This window comes from Callospermophilus lateralis, chromosome 5 (assembly GCF_048772815.1).
Source record: "Callospermophilus lateralis isolate mCalLat2 chromosome 5, mCalLat2.hap1, whole genome shotgun sequence".
In the NCBI taxonomy this organism is placed as follows: Eukaryota; Metazoa; Chordata; class Mammalia; order Rodentia; family Sciuridae; genus Callospermophilus; species Callospermophilus lateralis.
In genome coordinates, this window is record NC_135309.1 from 19,305,635 (window position 1) to 19,320,149 (window position 14,515).

Sequence of the window (14,515 nt, forward strand, 5' to 3'; positions counted from 1 at the left end):
TTAACACTCACCTGCTGAAGCCACAGGGCAACCTAGGAGCTGAGCACTTTTTCCTGTTTACAGATGAGGAAGCCAAGAGGTCAAGGTGCTTGCTGACACTAGAGCCAAAGCTCTTGCCACAAAAGACCTATTTCTCCAAAGACCAATTCATTCACACTTTTGTTTTGATTTATCAAATTTTTTCCTTTGATTGCCCAGCTTATTTTATCAATCACCAGAATTACAGTTTTATGCTGCCCTCATCTGTCACTGGAGGAGTTAGGTGGTATTTAGAAATAAGTCATAGATACTTGGAACTCTCATATTTACATTTTCAACACTTAAAATAAATTTTTCAAACTGCAGAGCAGATACTATAACCAAACATATAAAGCCATCCATATTCCACTTGGACATTAACATGGAATTGAAATGTGTGAAATCTTGTGAGAACTACATTTTATTGGCAAATATTTATTGCATTTTTTGATACACTTACAATAAAACAGCTTAATCCATCATTTCAACTAGATACAAATACATGATTTTTCTGTACATTATGATACTTCCTTTATGAAGCATTATAACTCCCAAAGCTGAGAATATGAGGCTAAAAACCCCCAACCTGCAAGAATAATATTTTCAATGATTTGGAACAATTAATATGCCAACAAGTGCACAAACCTCCATACTCCAAGTTCAATAGATTTTTTTCCGATATATAAAATACCAATTTCACATAATCAAAACATGACTTTCACAAAACAAAACAAGATGTAATTTCACATTTCTGGGGGGAATATTAAGAGCTTTTAAAAGATGTCTACTTTAATTGTATTGAGAAGTGAAGCATTCTTCAAAGACTGCTCTCCTATAATAACTATCTGGATAGAATTCTGATCACACCAATTAAAAATAAAAGTGATGCGATTGCAGCAAAATCATTACACTTCTTAATTATGGAGAGGCATTTACTATTATTGTAAAACACAAGTCTGAGCAGAGAATCTTCTAAAGTGTCACAAGGTGGTTATTTTCTAACATTGAGGAGCATGATTCATTCAGGTTCTCAGAGAGCCCGCAATTTCTATGTGTGCAATGGTGGGGGGCCCAACAGAAGAAATTTAAATTGTTTAAAAGTTCTGTGGAGATGATACAGGAAAGAACTGATTCCACTGGGCAAAGGAGCAGAAAGAACTACCTGGAGAATGTAATATTTGTATGGATCCTTGAAGGATGCCAGGGAGTGTCTTAGGTCCATGAATTCAAGGTCTTGTAAAATGGAAAAACAGTAATAATGATTAAGCAACATGGGAACAAGGGGATGCACTGGCTGCAGGCATGATTTTTCTGCAGAGGTACAACTAGCTTTTGCAAAGAAATAGTTCCAATTTGACAATGCAAGTACATGAAGCATTTGTATGTAAGAGAGGATCTGGGCTACTATAAAAGAGACGTGGGATTTGGAACAGTGGCAAGAGCACAGGACATATACAGGGTTGAGGGTGTGTTTTCACCCTGGTAGATGGTCTCTAGTGGGAATGAAAGTGAAAATGTGTGTCCACATGAGAGTCATAACACAGTTACCTGTGAATTTCGCAACCCTAAAAACTGAACTTCACTTATGGCTGAGGGTGAATAAAAATGATTCCTGAATTCCTAACACCAAGCAGAACCTATCCTAAAGGTAGATGAGCTTTCTACTGTCAGTGTGACTTGGAAAGAAGGCTTGGCCTGTCATGTTCCAAGGGATGGTTTATCAGCAAAGGGGAACAGATGTTTAAGGACAGTTATGAAAAGAGGAATTATTTACTTTGCAATATTTCAAGGAGGCATTTTTAAATCTAGGCACATCAATCCTTCAATGTCTCTTTCCCTAATTTGCATAAATACCATAATTGACAGCTTGTTAACAGTTCATTAAGAACACTAAAACCTTGTGATAAACAACAGCCTGCCAACAGCACAGTGGACAGAATATCTAGCCATGCATTTTATCCACCTTGGAAATCAACCTGCTTTACCAACAGTTAAGTCCAAAAGGTGGCTTTGCTCATCAATATGTTCATACAGACAAGCACTCAAACATGGTGCTGAAAAGCTCTCATTAAGTTCTGATTAGCTGTTAATTTGTGTCTTTCAGCTAGCTAACTTTGCTGAGTAAATGTACCCATGACCCCTAAAAATGCTAAAATAAATTTATTTCGGTAACTGCCAACATGAGGAACACATCAAAATCATAATAAAAAAGAAAAAAGAAATAAAAGAGAATGGCAGATACTAAGAATTTGTATTTCTTCTTCATTGCTAAAAGAAGGTATCCAGTTTCACGTGTGGCTTTTTTTCTTTGGGGTTTGAAATGAAGCCTCATCATGACTGCCGTTTGAAATACGCTGGAGAGAAGTCTGCGCAGCACAACTCAGAGAAACCTATTTGTGTTCTCCTAGTAAAAGTGTATCATAAAACTACAGGATGTTGTTTTTCTGTATCTTTTTTGGATGAAAGCCTGATTATAAGCTCATTTCCGTTGAAGGAATCTTTTTGGACTCCCTGCAGGGCATTTAGTCTTTAAAGCAAGAGGTCTTCATTTTTGTACCCTTACAATGTGCTCCTGGTGGCGCAGCACTGCCATGGACATCAGGATGCCCGTGTATGCTGGGGAGGGACTTACACTTAGGTGTTATATGCTCCATTTGACATTTCCCTATTGGAAGTGGTCACACAGACCACTGCTATCAGTGGCATGCATCCTAGTAGCTTCCAGTTCTCGCCACCCGAGTTACCTCCTCACAGCGAAGGGAAAAGAAAACTCAATCTAGATTCATTCAAGAGAGCACTTCAGGGACAGGACACCTGATAATTTACTTTTGAAAATCTTTTTGCAATATAAAGTAACAGGAGTTGAAAAATCCCTTGAAATCATAGAAAAATATCTTTCTACCTATTAGATTTGGGCCCCTTAATCTCCTAATCTCTCACAGTTTAATTCATGGATATGTTGATTTTCTTGAATAAATAGATCTCCTGGGATGCCGATGGAGAAAATGAGAAATGATTATGTGGCTGCCGCTGCATATTGTGGACTTCTGAAATATTTTAAACATTATGAACTCATCATCCATAAATTTCTTGATGAGGATGTTAGGTTACATCCAATTGAAATGAAATCCTTGTTCTACTTGTCAAAGTACCATAACCGTGATGACAGATGCCAAACAAATACAATGTCTACTCATTTAAAGCCTTTGGTACATCCTATTAATGAGGAAGGTGACAAAGTGTGGTAAGGAATTTTGTGTACATGTACATGCCCATGTAATATTCACAATACTTTAGGTCATATATTTTTCTGTTATTTCTATTTTATAGATAAGGATTCTGAATTTCAAGGTGAGCTAAGAGTTCCTGCAGCTAGTGGAAACAGAAGAGCTATCTTAGACCTATCAACCTCCAGTATGTACCTTTGAACCACTCCACTGAACTGCCATTGAACGTACCTCCGCATCTTCCTGGAGCTCCCCTCTAGATGTTGAATGGAAGCCCGACCCTCTTTCTACACCTAACAGATGACACCCTAAGAGATGTCTTACCAAGGCTTGTCTCATCACTGATTAAATAGTGCTTAATAGGCACTTAATTTAAGATAGTTGATTGAGAGCAAGGTTAACATGTATACAGAAGAAATGTTAATTCTGATGTGACTACTGTCAGAACACTGCTTTGCAAAACAACCATTAACATTCATATATAATTATCTTTATCACTATTGTCAGAAACAACACAGAATAGCATGGATCAGTGCCCTAAATCAGGCTAGTGTTTCTTTTAAGATATCGACAATGCTCCTCCTCTCTCCCCATTAGGGGTTTAATTGGAGAAAACTAAATTTTAACCTAGACATTTTTGTTGTTTAACTATGAATTTAAAATAATTTTTATAAGCTATTCCAGGTCTTCCTACACAGGATCCTTTGATTTGAAGGCCTCCTCTTCTCTGGTTGGTTTCCACAAGTACTTGAAAGAAATATGCCTATATTTTCTATGGCAGTTTTTAACCCAGAGACTCTTCAGTCACTTCTTTATGCAATAAATGTTTTGAGTGTGTACAACCTACACGGCTCAGTTCTAGTTAGCGAATGAAACAAAGACTGCAGCCAGTCTTATATGTCTTATCTGACATATAAACCACCCTGGGGTTTATATGTCAGATAAGATAGACGTATTATGCAGAAGTTATGATATATAAGTAAATAACACGATGTACCATCATAAGTAATAGTACTAGTATAAAGACAAGGGGTATCATGGTAAATAAAGATGGATGGGAAGGGAGTTTCTGATTTATATAACAGCCAGGGTAGTCCTTGTAGAGGAGGTAGCATCTGAGCTTGAATATTGTGTTATATATGAAGATATCTGAGGGCAGAATATTCCAGGCAAAAAGAACAGTCAATGCCAAATTCCTTAAGTTGAAAATCAGCTTGTTCTAGAGAGGAATGAGGGGGGATTGATAGGGAAGTAAGACCAGAGAACCGCTAGGGTCCCCTGGTGACCATACCTATCACCAATAGGTGTGGCATTCCCAGTATACCAGACAGGGCATCATTCAGCTGTGTGCAAATTTCTCTCATTTGGTCTCAGAATACCTGAGCAATTTAGCCAACATTATTAAAAAAAAAAAAAAAATCAGAGGATTTTTCAAATATTCCATTTCTGGATTAGGAAAATCATAAAATATGATGTTCTTCCACAATGTCCCAAAAGCTACCTAAGGCGACAAGAAGCAGTCCACCCTGCAGGACCTATGCTTGCAGGGTTCCTCACTCATGTTAGGTAACTGGTTATCAGGGACGTTGGTGACCCTCTACAGAGTGGAAAACTCTTCACCTGTTTGCATCTTTTTACCCTTTTTTCTTTTACTGTTTTGCCTTCTCTTCTTTCAAAGTTCAATTAATCCTAACCCTCTCCATGAATAAAGCCCACTCTCTGCTGCAAAACTCTAGAACACCTACCCTCATGCAACTGAGAAGTAAAACTTGATTTCTGGAAATCCCCTCTCCTCCTATGCAACTTGTCTTTCAAACAGACTCTAGCTCTAGTGAGGACTGGGTTTCCCTCCTTGGGTCCTCTCAGCCTCTAAACACAAAGGTTTTTATTCTTACTTTATTGAAGAAAAGTTGCATACCACACGTGGAGCCACCGAGGAAAGGATGTGTCATTTTAGAAGTATAAGGCAGGCCTATTTCTCCCCAGCATGTGTGTGCTTTCACTTTCCATAATGTTAGACAGGGGATATGAAGAAAATGTATAATGTAATAAGAAAAAGGCCATCTCTGTTTCAGTCACTCAGACTGAGCAGGAATTTTCAGAGACAGAAGCAAAATAAGAAATGTTGCTGATGGAATCTAATCTTTGCAGATACCCAGCCATCAGCAAAATATTTAAACATTTTTATATTCATATATCCTTTCAAATGTAGATAAAATTTTATTTTATAATAATAAAATGCACACATATTTATCCTTTTAAGGTTTCATTAACATGCTTATCTACATCACTCGAATGACTTAACTTTCCCCCCAGATGTTTTATTTCAGGATGTTTAAATTACCCTGAAGCAATTATTTTTAAGTGGCATAAGTATGTATTATAGAGAGATAGCTGACAATGATTTACATTTGTTCTTGATACCAATGGCAGTGTGGTTTCTCCACTCTCATCCCATCATCAGTACCTTTGCCAGTTTTCCTTTTCCTACCCCCTGACTTTTCAAAAAAAAAGTGACAAAAATAATAATAATTTTCTCTTACTTCCTAGAAAACAGGCTTGGCACTTTTTAAATGGAAACATTAAAACTATACCTACAATGTTATAAAAAGAAAATAAATGTTCCAAAACCACCTTGGCATGTTTTATGGAATGTTTACAAAGTAGAATCTTAGCTTTTCCACATGAAGCTCCGAATCTCCAAATCCCTGTGTTTTTCCTTGGCCAGGGAGCCTTTATTATTTATAATTTGGTCATTGCCTGGAATTTGGCTGGATTTTCAACACTTAGTTCTTCTCAAATTTCGTGATAGAAATTTCCTTATGGCTTATCAAATGAAAGTGTTAAAATACGATACAGCAATAAAACCATTCTCACAAAGCTGCACAAGTAGTAAGTTGGATGCTAACCTTCATCAGGGACCATGGGTGCCAAGTGCCTTCTGAGAAAAGACCCTTATTCTGCCTGCTTCTGCAAGGCAGTTTAAGTGGGCCATTGGCAAGGAGGCACAGTGTACAAACACTAGGTGAAGCATTATTCGAGGCAGATTAATGCAGTAAAAATGAACACACAAAAGGTAAACCAAAGATGGGGTCAGTTTCTGACAAAGGAGATGAGGGACATGAATTTCCAAATGAATACTGAATTCAAATTCACATAAGGTTGGGATCCACCCACCTCCAGCCCTGGCTGGTGTTCCATGGTGCCACATGTGAAGCCATATAGGTCTACATTTTGGTGGGCAAGTTGTTTCACACTTACGTTTCATGGTCTATAAAAAGGAAGTCATGCAGCTTAAACTAGATAATGTATGGAAAGCACTTAGCACAGTGCCTGGCACAACATTTCATAAATGACAATTATAATCAGCTAATTATGTGTGCTAGGGAAAGGGCGGGAGAGAGGAGGGGAATCGGTTCTGCATTGTTCCAGAGTCTGAAATATCAATAAGCAAAGGGTCCCATGCCCAAGGAGGCGACAGGAGCGGGTAGAATCAAGATCAAGAGCCATCTGGTATCTCAGTATATATAGGCTGTACTGGCGTGGGGCGAGAGATAGCACGAAGATGGCCTCGGGGGCGCACTGCACATGGGGCGCTGAGTGATGAAAGGGGACGGGATGGAGGCTGTAGAAACGGAAAGGAGGGGCCATCCAAGAGGCTCTGCTGAGAAGGAAGCAGCAGGTGTTGGGGATAAATTGGACACCAAGGGTAAAGGAGGAGAGTCAAAAATAACTAGTGGATACGAGCTATGGGGAGCTGGAAGAACACGGGTGGCAAGGACAAAGAGGAGGAATAGACAGTCACCCGCATATTACCTACAGTACGAAATGCCCAACTACAGAGCTCCTGAAGGCAGGCATGTGGAATTCCAGTTCTGGGTAACTACTATTAGGAATGAGGGGGAGGAGCTAAGACCTAAGATCATAAGACAATTTTTGCTTATAGACTCACTTATGACTTATAATCGGTGAAAACAATGACTATCGTAAAGGGAGAAAAGAAAAACAAAACTCTATGCTTTGTGATCAAATGACAGTCCTACTTGACTAATAGAAGACCAACTATTCACAGCACATTTCTATAACAGGTTAAAAGCAAAAAGCAGCCATTTTCTGCATGAATCTGGTTTGGAATTAGAACATTAGTACCCATGTTCATTGTACTGTGAATGTGACCGTAGCCCAGAAATCATAAAAAAGGAAAAAAAAAATCAGTGAGGGAGTAATACTCGTACAACAGTAGTATTGAGGTGGCTTCCCAGTTATACATGTTTTGATAATTTTGCAATAAATTTGGCCTAATGCCGTGTTTTGCCAGTATTTGCATTGCCAACCGCTGTCATCATCAGCCTTTTAGAGGTATCTGACAGTCTGTTTATCTTGCAAATAGTTGCAAAGCAAAAAAAAGTAATGATACATTTTAAGTTGCTTAAAAACTACTGGTAATTAGGCGGCCCACATGTACTTAAATCAAAACAACCCCAGCAATGTTTTCAGGACTGCTGTAAATGCAGTACATAGATGAGAATTTACAGTGTTCCATAACCAGGGAAATCGTGATACCAGATTGCATTTGCTTTTATCTTACCCAAAGTAACATTATCTTCGGCAGCCATAAAGAAACGGGACTATCATATAAATCTATCTAAAGGAATTGGCACAGTTACAACAAAGGCATCCACACAAGATGGCTTATTCCTTGAAAATCATCCAAATTCCAGTGGCTAAGAAGGGACTTGATTTCTTCCTGAGTTGAGACCAAGTAACCCCCAAATCCCCACCCCCCACTCGCTTTTACACACATATCCCTCAAACTATGTCAAAAGCAGGAACAAATTTCCTAACCCAAACTGAAAAGTCCTTGGCTCTCCAAATGACTATAAATTGCATGGCTAAGTGCATATGGTCACAGGGCTGTCACAATTACTTCTCTTGACAATTCATCATAGCATACTAATTCTATAATATCATTACTGCGTCTCTTCTCACTGTACTGATCCAGCCAGCTAATTTAATCAACTAATAATAGATTCAGAAATGGATGCAAGGGGCCCTAGCACTTCAAATTATATTACTAGAGATGTACCGCGGTGCAGCGGATACAGTTCTCACCGTTCAAACTAACCTCCACAAGTTACCTTTTTCAAATCAGAGAGAGAAGGTTACCACCAAATGTTTCAGTAGGAACATTATGAACACAAAAAGTTCTTTCAAAATCAATACCAATTTTGCTTAAAATATATTAACCATGTCAACAGGCAAAAACAAACTCTAAGTGCAGAGTTCATTATGGATATTAATAAGATGTGAAACTTTGAAATTTTCATATTTGTGGGAGAAAAATCAGAGTTCTATGATTAACTGCAAAGTGAGCCATTCAAAGATGGACAATTAATTTTATTAAATTTTAATCTTCTCTGCAAATGTCAATGGTAATTAGAAAACATTATTCTTTAACATCACAGTCCATCTTGCATGTCATAAAGAGTAATAAGTTAATTTATTATGAAGAAAACATAGCCTGAAAGCATAAGGCTAGAAAGTGTACACCAGGTAAAATAAACTCCATAGTGGGTGGGTATGACTTACATAAAGTTAAAACTCTAGTGTCTTTGAAAAAGAGTTACTTACTTAGAAACAGTCACGATTTTCTTTCAAGACCTTGCTACCGAATTGCCTACATCAGCTTGTAGTTGAAAGATGGCAGAGCAAATTGGCGTGGCGAAGTGGGCAGCTGACTCTAAACATAGGCTTGCTTTTTGATTAGCAGGTGAAATAATTTATGTTGCTCACGGGGCCTTGAAACCTTCCTCACCGTGCACACTTGCTAGGGCAGACTGTCTAACTACCCTACGGTTGCCACCACTTAAAATAGAGTCTGTTTAGTAAAATATGAGCAGATATTTTACTCAGATGGTAATTCCCATGTAGATTACAAATACATGAATATCTGAGATTTCCTCTTATTTTCCACCAGTAGAAGGAATACCTCTTTCTCCTCCCTGGGGAACAATATTCTCGGAGGCCCTGAGACTAGACCTCTTGGACTATCCATGTGAATGCTGCCTGTTGTATCGGCACAGGTTAAATGTGGTCTACCCTTTATTTCACATTTCAGTGACTATCAGTGTTTTCAAATCAGGAGACTTCATGTAAACTTTTGTATTTCTATCATTTATTTGCAAATCATAAACCCTAGTATCTTGACCCACCCAGACACAAAAAGTAGATACATGAAGCTGAGAAGGGAGAAGCACCTTGTCCCACTAAGAAGGCCCCCCCGGGCACTTCTTCCATGTATCACTGTCCATCACTGCCTGAGCATTAGCTAATCTTTCTTTCTTTCTTTCTTTCTTTCTTTCTTTCTTTCTTTCTTTCTTTAACTCAGAACCAAATTTACCCATTTTGTTACCTACATTTCCTGGATACCTGTAGCTATCAAAAATTCTAAAATCTTAAGTCATTGGGAATGTTTTCAATTTAAAAGTTCTTTTAGCATGCAGGTTTACAAAACTAAAGGTTGAATGTTCTCTCTGATAAGTGGATGCTGATCGATCATGGGGGAGGGCATGGGAAAAATGGAGGGACTTTGATTGGGCAAAGGGGAGGGAGGAGACAGGAGAGGAGGGGATATGGGACCAGGAAAGATGGTGGCATGAGATGGACATTATTATCCTAGGTACATGTAGACTGCACATAGAGTGTGATGTTACAACAGGTACAATCAGAGAAATGAAAAATTGTGCTGCAATTGTATAAAATGATTCAGAATGTATTCTGCTGTCACATATACCTAATTAAAATAAATATACTAATTAAAAAGTCTTATTGTGAGATTATTATTTATTTTTAAGGAACACTTTTACATTTTTTGAATGCAATGATAATTTTACATGATCAGCTCATGCATTTAGGAATATCAACCTTAAAATTCAGTATGGATTTGTGTAACTAATTAAAACAAACAAAAAATTTTTTAAAAATGGAAAAAATAAAAAATACAGTAAGATGTATTTCTACACAATGTCAATACCTATCGGGTATAGCTCTTTCCTCTGTTTAAAAAAAAAGTGAGAAAATTCTCATCATGATAATGCTTCTGTATAGTTATTTTGAGAAACAAGTGTAAATTCAGTAAAATGTCCATGCAATGTCACCCTTTGCTAAATGTGATTCAAATCATGTTTACTTAGCCTAAATGCAAGGCATCTCCATGAGCCCTGTAATATAACAAAACAAATAATTTTCCTTTCATCAATATACAACAGCTTTGTTCATTATTGAGAAACGTTAGGTGGTAAAGTATTGAGTGCTATGCATTTTATGCTTAAATCAATGTACTGTCTTGCAGTTATGCCACCTAATGTGTTTTTAAGTCATCCGCTACAGAGATCAATGTGATTCTTATTTGATATTCAGTGTTAAGTTCAGCCTCATAAATTTAGAATTGCACTCTGTTATTTTGATGGTTATATATTAACCACGTACTGAAAGTTTTATGATTTTAAACTCAGCCTGGCTGTAAATCATACCCGTTCCATACGTAAGGCATAGGGTCTGGCTTGATTTTTATTGCTATGCTCAGAAGGAAACGGATGGATGGCTGGATATTTGAGGGAGGTAAACCTACAATGTGTTTGGATAAATACTTCGGGTATGTGAGCATTAAAGGCATGGTTCAGAAAATTCAAATTAGACAACTCATTGCAACCAGCCTTGTAGGCATGGATAATAGTGCATCAGCAAGGTGTCACAAATTGGCAATCTTTTATATTAGTGCCCTCAGTGGCATGGGCCTTGACCTCATCAAAGTTCATCTGTGCTCACTGGGGGTGAGTTAGTCTGACAAAGCAGGCTTCACCTGGAGGGAGGTCAAAAAGTGTAGCTTCAGAGAGAGAGGTAAAGGATTCCATCTCAGGACTCAACCAGAGATCTATATATTATTTCAGAGACTAAGAAAAGTAAGGATGCATAATAACATCATTGCCTTCCAATAATAAACGAGGTTGTAACCCTGGAACACACTAAGACCTAAATGTAACAGTGTATTTATACAGAAAATGGAACTGAATTATGATCATCAGAAGCAGTTAAAAAAATAACAACAAAACCCCCCCAAAAAGCAGAATAAAGCCTTTTGAAAATCATGCCAAAATTTAAATCCAATGATAAAAAAGCCTTCTATATAAGTGGTATTCTTTAGTAAAATTACAGAAATTAGGTGAGAGTGGATTTCTTTGTTCTATTAGAAGTGATGAACATTTGGCAGGGTCTCAAATACTCATGCTCTTTGAAGTTTACAGTTTAGTTTTTTTTTACTATATTTTTGTCATAAATGGAAGCCACTTTTTTCTTCCAATGACATATTTTCAGACTCTGCACTCTTCCCCTGAAGTTAAACATGTAACATCTTAAACTACGACTGAACTGACAGACGTGACAACACATTTCAAAAGCAATTATGCTAGGCTGGGCCAAAAGTTTGATCAGTTATGATTTAGCAGCATTTAACAGAAATGCAACAGCTACTGTTTTCTTCAATTCATTAAGAAGTACAGATGGCCTAACTTTCCATTTCTCCAGGTATAGTATTATTTTGATTACTGATTCAAGGGGGAAATATAGCTTAAAAAGTGCTCCATATTCTTTTAAGCACTTCTAAGATTCAGAAATAGATATGCTTGTGGCTGGGGGTGGTGGTGAAAGACTTGTACACAAAACTAGTGGGTAACAATTTCCCCAGTAATCTTCCCCCCCGCCCCACTGAAACAGTATCTGTGAAGTTGTTTGCATAACTGTCTGGTCAATTATTATTATTTTTTTTAAATTAGCACTGAATTGAACTCAGGGTGTTTTACCAAATGAGCTACATCCCCTGTCCTTTTTATTCATTTATATTTTTATATTTTATTGTATTTTAAATATAAATATGTTTATATTTGCTAAGTTGCTGAAGGTCTCAGATTTGCTGAGTCTGACCTAGAACTTGGCCTCCTCCTGCCTCAGCCTCCTGAGTTGCTAGGATTACAGCACCACTATACCCATCACTTTTCAAATATTTTGGAGAGAAACAAATGTTGTTTGGTTCACAAGATTGATATTGTTCTTAACTACTGGTCCTCAAATTTGTAGCATGCATATTAAATCAACTGGAGAACTGTGGCCACATGAACGGCGGGTTCTGTTCTCTGATTTAGGAGGTCTGTAGTGGATTCTGAGAATTCATGTCTCTAATAAGTCCCACCCAGAATCCCACCTTTTATACTGTTGCTCTGTGGACCACAGTTTATAAATCATTGTCAAAAACACTTCCCAGTTACTCTTGTTGCATCTCTCTGGGAGTCCGTTTTGCAATACAAAATTTGATTCAGGTAAAGGGCTTTGTAGCTTCTAAAGTTTCCAGACCCAGAGAGGTTCACATGGCCTCTTTGAGTGAAATTTCAATATAGCTTCCAGGTGAACCTTCAAACTTCACTATAGTCAACTTGGTAGCCATATATTTAAGTACTAATCAAGCAGCCCAAAACATTTTCATGGGCACTCAAAGTCTCTTATGGAAATACTCTCATTTGAGTCATGAACGTTTTTTTTCTATCATTTACATTTTTATCTCTTGTCTTTTCCCATGCATGCATACAATGTGATCAGGAGGAATTCAATCAAAACTGATGTATTAGATGTGAGTGTGATATTGTAGGTGGATATTGTAAACAGAGCACCCAACAATATGAAGGTGAGTTAGTTACCTCCTGATTATTTCAGTGCATTCTACACATTGAGCATTGTTCTTGCCAATATTGTTTGAGCTTTAATAACATCATCTAGTAATCTGACATGGAGAGTTATTAACGTTTTCTAGATTGTTTTATAATTTAGAATTCTTCAAATCTCCTAGATTCCTATAGAAATATTTTAAGGTAAATCATTCAGCTGCCTCTCATGATCTCTCCCTCACACACACAAACTGTAAATACTGTATCTTTTGGAAACTGGTCTCATTTCTGTTTTTCCATTTCTTTCATTGAAAGACTCATTATTCTACCGGAAGCTGATATAAATATAATAACACATACAAAAAACAAACAGTTTTTTTTTTTGAAATTCCTTTTGCTTTCTGTCCTTATGACACTATGCTCTCCTACCCTCTTGTAGAGTTTATAGACCTTCCAAGTAGCATCGCCTAGATAAGCAAATTGTGATCATAGAGGCAAAGTTCATGCTCTTCCGTCTCAAAATAACATTTTTCATAAGCTAACCAAAAAGAGTTTCCCTTTTCATGCAAGTTATACTTTTAAAGAATTTCTCTAGGAAATGTTATATTTACAATAAAGAAATGCTTATTCAACCTCATTTTTGCATTTTGGATCATTTAGATGTGCATTCTACACAGTGAGCATTTAGATGTGAAGGGCGATTTAGTTTATAGGTCAAGTTTACATTATATCACACACAGGTAGCTGCCAATTTTTATAGAACATTATTTGCAATACTAAATACAGTACACCAAAGTGTATCTTAAAATACGTAAAATTAAAATGGGAAAAACCCTTTTGTTTAAGGACCCAGAAATGTTGTTCATTTCTTCCAAGTCCATGGTCAGTCTCTAACATGAATAAGAATGGCAGGAGAGCTGCATTCCTCTGAGGTATTCTTTCTGGAATAATTTTAGATCTGCTTATGTATACCAAGGAGGCTGTCAGTTTATCTGATCTTCAAACACACTGTGAACTCTGTGGGGAGAATCTCTGGTAAATCAGACCATTCACTTAAATGTATTTAATTTTTTTTTTTTATATGAAAGCTTCATTCTCTATAACAATTTACTTCTTATTTGGAAGCTTGGTTAATTTTCAGAAATGAGTTATGGAGAATTCAGATATGATAAAAAAATGTAAAGAAGAGTTTTTATGTCTATACCACACAATGGAATAAATCAGTTCATTGAGCATATGGCTTATTAGGCTTAAATAGCGCTTTTCCAAGATGATTCTGAGCATCATATTTTGAAAGATAAGGTAGTGGGTTGTTGTTTTTGGATATTTGCCTTTATAAAGATAGACCATCTGTCTTAACAAGTGAAAAGATTCAAATGCTTTGATTGCTATTTTCCTAATCGGAATAAATTCTAATAAATTTTAATATCTTGATTAATCAGATCTGACATTAAATCCTGGAGGTGTTTGCTGGTATCATACTGTAAGAATTTCATGTTGTCCAGAAATATTTCTACACAGTCTACGGTCAATATTTGGTGCGTTTTATTTTCTCTT

General features: G+C 37.0%; 1 protein-coding gene across 4 annotated transcripts in view; it reads right to left on the reverse strand.

Moving 5' to 3' along the window:
• Tenm2 (teneurin transmembrane protein 2) overlaps positions 1-14,515 on the reverse strand; it is an 884,372-nt gene that overhangs the window by 763,381 nt on the left and 106,476 nt on the right. The window lies entirely within an intron of this gene.